Below are 9,835 nucleotides of genomic sequence, written 5' to 3'. Positions count from 1 at the left end.
CTCAGCTCCCTGCCCGGCCCCGCCCCCAGAAGTGCCCAATCAGAGTTTCGGCCCCGCCCCCAAAGGCCCAGGCGCTATTGGCTGCAACGGAGCGGTGGGCGGGGCTTCCCGTCCCCGCCCGGCCGGGAAAGGCTGCCGGGCGCAGCTGTTCCCCTCGTCTCTGGCTGCAGGCTACGGGCGGGGGTGGATTCCTGGGCAACAGCGGAGGGCCTTTCCCTGTTAATTGTTAATTAGGGTAGGCCATAGGATTAGGGATGAATTTTGTGGTTTATATTTGACATTTACATTGTCCTATTTACAGTTTAGCAGTGTTCATTTAACTAATCATTTAACTAGTACAAATGTGGGGTTTGAATTTTTTTTTTTTTTATGTTTAATTTTGAGAGAGAGACAGAGCGTGAGTGGGGAAGGGGCAGAGAGAGAGGGAGACACAGAATCCCAAGCAGGCTCCAGGCTCTGAACTGTCAGCACAGAACCCAAGGCGGGTCTCAAACTCAGAATGGGGAGGTCCTGACCTGAGACAAAGTCCCACGCTTAACCCACTGAGCCACCGAGACGCGCCAGGGTTCGAACTCTCCATGTTTGGAGTCCTAGACCAGTCAGTTCACGGGAGTTTCATCTTCGGCAACTTTGAAGTGGAGATAATCATATCTGCCTGACAAGAGGATTAATAAGCATATCTAAAACACTTAAAGCTGTACATGACACATTATAAGGGCTCAACAAAAAAAACCAAGGGGCTGCACGGTATAGGGAAAAGAACTGACAAATATGTTCTCGCTGACCAAACTCCAGTCACACTCCCTGACCTTCTTTTCAGCTACTCTTTTTGGACTTCTGTATTTGTCCAATTTTAGGAAGAATTCAGCTAGGGCAATTTAAACAGAACCTCTCCCCACCCCCCCATATCTGGTTGCATTCCTTATCCACCATCCTTGATGATGTCCCATCACCCTGGCCTGGTCAATTTAACCAGAATCCCCCTTTTGGTTTCTGGTAAGGGCCCTCTTCCTGGCTTGTATATGGTTCCCTTCTTACTGTCTCCTCCCATGGCTTTTCCTTGTGTGTGTGCACAGAGGGAGAGACAGCAAGATCTCTGGTATCTCTTCTCATAAGGACACTAATCCTATTGGATCGAAGCCCCACCTTTGTGCCCTCACTTACCCTTAATTACCTCCTAAGGACCCTATCTCCAAATACAGTCAAATTGTGGGTTAGGCATCCAAGCTATGAATTTGGGGTGGGGGAAGGAGGAATGACACAGTTCGTTCCATAGCAATGTGAATGGCCAAAAATAAGAAAACCAGTGCTGGGGCACCTGGGTGTTTCAGTTGGTTAAGCGTCTGACTCTTGATTTCAGCTCAGGTCTTGATCTCAAGGTGGTGAGTTCAAGCCCTGTGTTGGGCTCTGTTCCCAGCATGGAGCCTACTTAAAAACAAATAAAGAAATAAAAATAAGGCTAATGCCAAATGCTGGAGAAGAAGCTAAGGAACTGGATCTCATACGTTACTGGTAGAGATGTAAAATGGTACCCTCTGGAAAATAGTTTGTCAGTGTCTTAACAAAGTAAACATACACATTCCATATCACCTAGCAATCATACTCCTGGGCATTTACCCAGAGAAATGAAAACTTTAGTCCCCATAACCTCTATGTATGCGTTCATAGCAGCTTTATTTGTTATACACCCAAACCGGAAACAACTCAAATGACCTTCATCAGGTGAATGGTTAAACCAGCTGTCATGTAAGCTTTTCGTTTTTCCAATCCTCTATTTACACAAGTCAAGATTCTAAAACCAAGAGGCCGATCCAAAATGGTAAGATAACCTTGTCCTTCAGAGAGCGATATGATAACCTAAAAAGCAGCTTAAAAAGGACGAAGAGGGTCAGAAGGAAAAAGATAACCAAGAAAAGAGCTGGACAGCCCAGAGGGAAACACAAAAGTTGAATCAAAAGGCAGAATTTCAGCTAACACAGGGGTCACGTGGAGCCTCTGATTCTGAACAAGGAGATGATCAAGGAGGTGAAAAGAAGAGAAAAGGTAGAAGAAAATTTTCAGACTCCTCATAGAAGGAGTGTTTTGAAAGGTCAACATGAGAAAGAAGCAGCAAATAGAAATCACAAGCAATTGGCCCCCGCCCCCGGCCCCGGGTGGCTCAGTCGGTTGAGCTTCGGACTTCGGCTCAGGTCATGATCTCACAGTCCCTAAGTTCGAGCCCCTCACTGGGCTCTGTGCTGACAGCTCAGAGCCTGGAACCTGCTTCAGATTCTGCATCTTCCTCTCTCTCTGCCCCTCCCCCACACACTCTGTCTCTCAAAAATGAATAAATGTTAAATAAAATTTTGAAAAAAGGAAAGAAAACTCAAGCAAGACAACAGGAGCAAACACTAAATAACATGTAATCTACTGTGATGAAAAGAAATATCCTTTTGGTCTCAAGGCACTGATTCAGTTGCCAAAAAGAGAATACAGATAGAGGCAAACAAGGGATGAAGATTTTGAGGCAAAGCCCTTGGACTGAATATTCCAGATTCTGAATTGACGACTTCATTGTTAATAGCTTTATTCCTGTGTTATAATCATTTAAAAATGTGTCCCCTAAGATACACGCTACATATTGAGGCAGGCTATCATCCTGTTAAAAGTTTTTTACCAAGCTTAAGATGAAGCTTTTTGTTTGGAAGTTATAAGGTCAGGTGAAGATAGCGATGCCACATTATGTCACTTAGAAAAAATAAACAATGTATTTCGTTTTGTTCAGGGGTTAAGCTGAAATAGCTGATGTATTCCCAGAGAATGGGGCAATTGTGCCCTCCTCTTGACATTCCTTTGTTGTGTAATTCTTTAGAATCCTAATAGGTTTTTCTTTTTTTCTTTTAATCCTGAGAGATTAAACAGTAGACTTGTAAGAAAAAGAACTGTAACAAAACGTAGCATTTTAAAAAATGTAAATAAAAATATAGTTACGGCTTGCTTAAATGGTTAAACAAACATCCATACCATGGAATACTAGCCAGCGACGTATACGGTACTGAGCTTTTGGACAGATCTCCAGGGCACGGTGCTACACGAAAAAAGATAGTCTCAAAGGTTACATACTGTATGATTCCATTTATATGACATTCTTAAAATGACGTAAGTAGAGAAATGGAGAACAAATTGCTCATTGCCAGAGTGGGGTTGGGGCATGAACTATGAAGGGGTACAATGAGACAGAACTTTATGGAATGGTTTTGTTTTGATTGTGATGGTAATTACATGAATCTATACACGTGATAAAATGGCATTGAACTATACACACATATTTTATCAATGTAAATGTCCTGATTTGGTATTGTACTGTAGTTATGGAAGATGAAGCCATGGGAGAAACCTGGTGAAGGGTACATAGGCCCTCTTTGTGCTACCTTTGAAATTTCCTGTGAATTGCAATTATTTTGAAATTAAAAAAAAACACTTTTATTTATTTATTTTTTTTTTTAATTTTTTTTTTCCAACGTTTTTTATTTATTTTTGGGACAGAGAGAGACAGAGCATGAACGGGGGAGGGGCAGAGAGAGAGGGAGACACAGAATCGGAAACAGGCTCCAGGCTCCGAGCCATCAGCCCAGAGCCTGACGTGGGGCTCAAACTCACGGACCGCGAGATCGTGACCTGGCTGAAGTCGGACGCTTAACCGACTGCGCCACCCAGGCGCCCCAAAAAAAAAACTTTTAAAAAGTTTACTTATTTATTTTGAGAGAGAGAACGTGAGGGGGGGTAGGGGTGGAGAGAGAGGAGAGAGAGAATCCCAAGCAGGCTCCATGCTGTCAGTGCAGGGCCCAATGTGGGACTTGATCCCACAAACCATTAGATCATGACCTGAGGTGCAAGCAAGAGTCAGATGCTTAACCGACTGAGCCACCCAGGCACCCCTAAAAACAACTTTCAGGAGAAGTCTCAAGGAAATCAAACAGATCCAGAAGTAACTTAACTGTCTTCCAGAACAAAGTCCAACACCTTTAAATTGTTTTTTAATTTTTTTAAATGTTTATTTTTGAGAGAGACAGAGCACAAACAGGGCAGGGCAGAGAGAGAGAGAGAGAGAGAGAGAGAGAGGGAAACACAGAAACCGAAGCAGGCTCCAGGCTCTGAGCTGTCAACACAGAGCCTGATGTGGAGCTCGAACTCACAAACCATGAGATCATGACCTGAGCTGAAGTTGGACGCTCAACCAACTGAGCTACCCAGGCGTCCCTGGAACAAAGTCCACACCTTTAAAAGAAGACAACAAAGTCTAGCTACTCAACAAATAACATCTACAGCATCCTGTATCCAATCAAAAGTTAGTGGACAAGCCAAGAAGCAGAAAAATGTGACCCATAACGAGGAAAACCCATAAATGAATAGAAACAGATGCAGAAATGACAGAGGTGTTGAATCTAGCAGATAAGAATATTAAAACAGCTTTCATAATTGTGCTCAACCATTTAAAGAAATACATGAATATAGTGAGAAGGGAAATCAATGAAATCAAAAGCTGTAGAAAAATCAATAAACTTGATGAGACTCTAGCTGGAATAATCAAGAAAATAAGAGAGAAGATATAAATTACTACTATCAGGATGAAAAAAGTAGAGACATCCCTACATATCATAAAAGCATTGAAAGCATAATAAGAGAATTAAAATGGACAAATTCCTTGAAAGGCACACATTATCAAAACTGACTTGGAAGAAATAGAAATTATGAATAACCTTATATCAAGTAAAGAATCTGAATTCATATTTTTAAGAAGTTCCTACAAATAAAACTCCAGGCCCAAATAGTTTTCCTACCTATGAAAAATTTAAGAGAGAAATAATGCCAATTCTATACAAAGTCTTTCAGAAAAATAGAGAAGTAGTAAACACCTTTCAACACATTTTATGAGCCCAGCATTATTTATTACAAAAACCTGACAAAAATCATTAGAAGAAAAGAAAACTACAGACCAATACCCCTCATGGACAGAGATGCAAAAATCCTTAATGAAATCTTAACAGACTAAATCCAGAAAAATATAAAAATGCTCATATATTTCATCAAGTGGGGTTTATCCCAGAAATGCAAAGTATATTGCAATATCTGAATATCAATCAATGCGATTCACCATATTGATAGAATAAAGGTGAAAAAAATATGATCATCACAAGTGCAGAAAACGCATTGGTCAGAATTAGCACCCAATCTTTTTTTTTTTTTTTTAATCTTTTTTTAATGTTTATTTATTTTTGAGACAGAGGGAGACAGAGCATGAACGGGGGAGGGTCAGAGAGAGAGGGAGACACAGAATCTGAAACAGGCTCTGGGCTCCGAGCTGTTAGCACAGAGCCCAATGCGGGGCTCGAACTCACGGACCGTGAGATCGTGACCTGAGCCAAAGTCGGCCGCTTAACCGACTGAGCCACCCAGGCGCCCTAGCACCCGATCTTTTACTGTTACAAACAAAACTGCTATAAACATCCATGTGCAGGTTTTTGGGTGACCATATTTTCATTTCACTTATATAAATGGGAACAGGATGGCCGCCTATTATGGTAAGTGTATGTGTAACTTTATAGTTAACTGCCAACATGGTTTCCAAAGTGGCTGTATAAATTTGCACTCCCATCAAAAACATCTGAGAGTTATAATTATTCCACATTCTCATCTCTAAGTCTCCTCCTTGTCCCCAGGGAATCTGTTCCAAGACCCCGTGGATGCCTAAAGCCACAGACAGTACCACCCCCTATGTTTCTTCCTAAACATACATACCTATGATAAAGTTTAATTTATAAACTAGGCACGGTAACAGATTAACAACAATTACTACTCGGGGTGCCTGGGTGGCTCAGTCAGTTAAGCGTCCGACTTCGGCTCAGGCCACGATCTCGCGGTTTGTGAGCTCGAGCCCCGCGTCGGGCTCTGTGCTGACAGCTCGGAGCCTGGAGCCCGCTTCGGATTCTGTGTCTCCCTCTCTCTCTGCCCCTCCCCTGCTCATGCTCTGTCTCTCTCTGTCTCAAAAATAAATAAAACACTAAAAAATTTTTTTAAACAATTACTACTGATAAAATAGAATAATAATGCACTATAATAAAACTATGTGAATGTGGTCTCTCTCTCTCTCAAAATATGTCACTGTATTGTATTCACCCTGCTTATGATAACATGTCTATGTGATGAGATGATGTAAGGTGGATGACACAGGGCATTGTGATGCAGTGTTAGCTACCATATGTCAGGAGGAGGATAGGATACAGAGGAAGGAGGGTCATGGAAGGAGGGTCATGCTTCTGGACAGAGGTTGACCCAGTCCCTGGGTAACTGAAACCACGGAAAGTAAAATCATGGATAAGGGGGGTAATCTACTGGATTTGGTTTTGTCAGTGTTTTTTTTTGTTTGTTTGTTTGTTTTTTCAACGTTTATTTATTTTTGGGACAGAGAGAGACAGAGCATGAACGGGGGAGGGGCAGAGAGAGAGGGAGACACAGAATCGGAAACAGGCTCCAGGCTCTGAGCCATCAGCCCAGAGCCCGACGCGGGGCTCGAACTCACGGACCGCGAGATCGTGACCTGGCTGAAGTCGGACGCTTAACCGACTGTGCCACCCAGGCGCCCCAATGTCAGTGTTTTTTTTTAAGCCATTCTACAAGAGTAAAGAAATGTTACTGTCATTCTTGTTTTCGTCTTCCTACTGACTCATGACGTTGAACATCTTTTCATATGTTTACTTGCCTTCTATGTATCTGTTTTGGGGAAGTGCCTGTTGAGATCGTCTACCATTAAAAAAAAAAAAAAAACAACCCTTAACTGGGGTATAAATGACATATAATAAACTGTGCATATTCACAGTGTACAATTTGATAACTTTTGATATATGTCATCCATAAATCAATCAGCACAATTAAAATAATGAAGATAAATATCATCTCCAAAAGTTTCTTCATCCAGAAACCCCATCCATACACCACACAATGAAAAGCAAGAGAGAGAACTTCTGGTCCCCCAACAATCTCTCAGAACTCTTGGATTCATTTTGATCGAGTCAGCTTATCTCATGTGTTGTCTATAAGTGGACCAATCGGAGCTCATCCTGCGAGCTGCGGACAGCGTCTGTCTCCAGGCAACTTCCTGCTACACAGTGGGGGGCAGGAGGCGATGAATGACTTCCATGTCAGAGCAAGAAGGCAATGATCGGACTTTCAGCAGCGATGGAACTCGGCTGCCTGGCATTTTGAAAATAAATCACTCTGCTGTGGAGGACAGATGGGAGAAGGGGCAAGTGACAACTGACCAATTAGGAGATCATTGCTATTAAGAGAAATTATCCAGGGGCCCCTCGGTCAATTGAGCGTCCGACCTTGGCTCAGGTCATGATCTCATGGTCTGTGGGTTTGAGCCCCGCATCAGGCTCTGGGCTGACAGCTCAGAGCCTGGAGCCTGCTTCGGATTCTGCGTCTCCCTCTCTCTGCCCCTGCCCTGCTTGTGCTCTCTCTCTCCAAAACGAAAAAACATTAAAAAAAATTTTTTTTTAAGTTTTTCCTTTGTTTTTAAAGAACACATTTATACTGTTGACTCTGTGTCTGAAGCTATTTAAAGACTGTACATGCATCAACTCATTTAAACTTATAACAACCCTATGAGGTAGGCCTATTTTTTATTCAGTATTTACAGATGAGAAAACCGAAATGGAGAGATAGTAACTTAGGCAAGGTCAATAGCTAATAAATATTACAGCTGCATCCTGGGATGGGAAAAATGTAGCAAGAAAAAGATCAAACAGACTAGGAGCCACCTGGGTACCATAATTCCACTGAGATACTTAGGTATGTAATGTGTTGTTAATATCCGCTAAGATATGGCATTCCTCAAGGCAGGAGCTGGGACTGTTCAATGGAATTCTTAGCGCCTGACACAGGGCCTACACACTCAGTAGTTACTGTTGGAGTGACAGAATGAATCCGTGATGAAAACTGTATCAGTGTACAGATAATTTACAAATATTTTATCTGTAGGGGCACCTGGCTGGCTCAATTGGCAGAGCATGTGACTGTTGATCTTGGGGTGGTGAGTTTGAGCCCCATGTTGGGGGTAGAGTTTACTTAAAAGTAAATAAATGAATAAGTACATAATAAAAATAAAAATATTTTATTTGTAAATAATTTCTAATTTACAGAAAATTTCCAAGAGTCAGAATAATAGGACATTTGTGTGTCCTTTCCTTTACCCATAATTTCAAATTGCTAACATTTTGCCCCATTAGCTTTAATACATAATAATACAACTATAATATATAATATTATATATATTGATGTAGTATAACATCTAATAATTATTATAATATAATTAAAAATTATAGCTTTAATAATAACATATAACATAAAATAATTATAATGTATATAATTATATATTATAGCTTTAATATATATAATATAGCTATAACATGCATGTACTAATTTAATATAATCTAGTATATGATATATATAATTGTATATTATGTATTATAGCCAAATATAGTTTTATAATTTAACCACATAATTATATACAATACAATTATAATAATATAGAACTGTAATATATGATAATAATATATATATGTGTATATATATATATATATATATATATATATATATATATATACACATATATATATATATATTTGACCCTTGACAATATATGGGTTTGAGCAGCATGGGCTCATGCTTTTTTAATTAATTAAAAATAATTAAAAATATTTTTTCAATAAATACAGTACAGAACTATAAATATATTTTCTCTTCCTTATGATTTTTTTAAAAATTTTTTAATGTTTATTTATTTTTGAGAGAGAGAAGAGACAGAGTGTAGGCAGGGGAGGGGCAGAGAGAAGAGGAAGACACAGAATCCAAAGCAGGCTCCAGGCCCCCAGCTGTCAGCACAGAGCCCAACACGGGGCTGGAACCGATGAGCAGTGAGATCATGACCTGAGTCGAAGTCGGACGCTCAACCGACCGAGCCACCTAGGTGCCCCGCTTCTTTCTTTTTTTCAATAGAATTGTCCTTGTTTTGTGTCTGTCTGTTTCTTCATTATTAGGTTCTGGTTAAGCATTCTCTGCCAGAATGCCTAGTGTAAGTGATGTTGAGTGCTTCTTGGGGCATTACATCAGGAGGGGAATGATGCCCTTCTGTCTCTCATCAGTGACATTGATTTTGATGACTCAGTGCAGATGACGTCTGATTGCCTCACTGCACAGCTGCTATTTTCTCCCTTTTCATTCATACGCGATCACACTCAGATTTTCTAAATACTTTTTTTCTTGTGGTAAAATGTGCAGAACACAAAATTAACATTTTAACCCTTTTTTTTTTCATTTTAACCCTTTTTAAGTGTATATGTAGTGCCATCAAATACATTCATATTGTTGGGCACCTGTCCCCACTATAGATTTCCAGGCCTTCTGCGACGTCCCAGACTGAAACTGTGCAGCTCTTAACTCCCCCTGAAATGTTTTCATTCCCTCCACTTCTGACACCAAATGTGTGGGCTTTCTCCACACCAAACAATTCTCCAGCCCTCTAGCCACCAGCTGGGTACCCTACAATTTATTGCGATTCTGACACGGCCTGGAGTTTGTGCAGACCCCACAGGTTGAGGGCTCTGTCCTAGAAGACTGCCCCCAACTGGAGACACCAGTCACAAGTTCCAGGATACCACTTGTCCTTCTGACCAACCGGCTGTAAACCAGGAGTTCCCACAGCCCTTACCTCAAGTCCAGTAATTTGATGGAATGATTCACAGGACTTAGGAAGCCTCTTTACTTACTGGTACCTGTTTACGATGAAGGATATAAT

This window comes from Puma concolor, chromosome E1 (genome assembly GCF_028749965.1).
Source record: "Puma concolor isolate L17-30 chromosome E1, mPumCon1.1.hap2, whole genome shotgun sequence".
NCBI classification, from domain to species: Eukaryota; Metazoa; Chordata; class Mammalia; order Carnivora; family Felidae; genus Puma; species Puma concolor.
Note: the sequence above shows the minus strand (reverse complement) of the source record.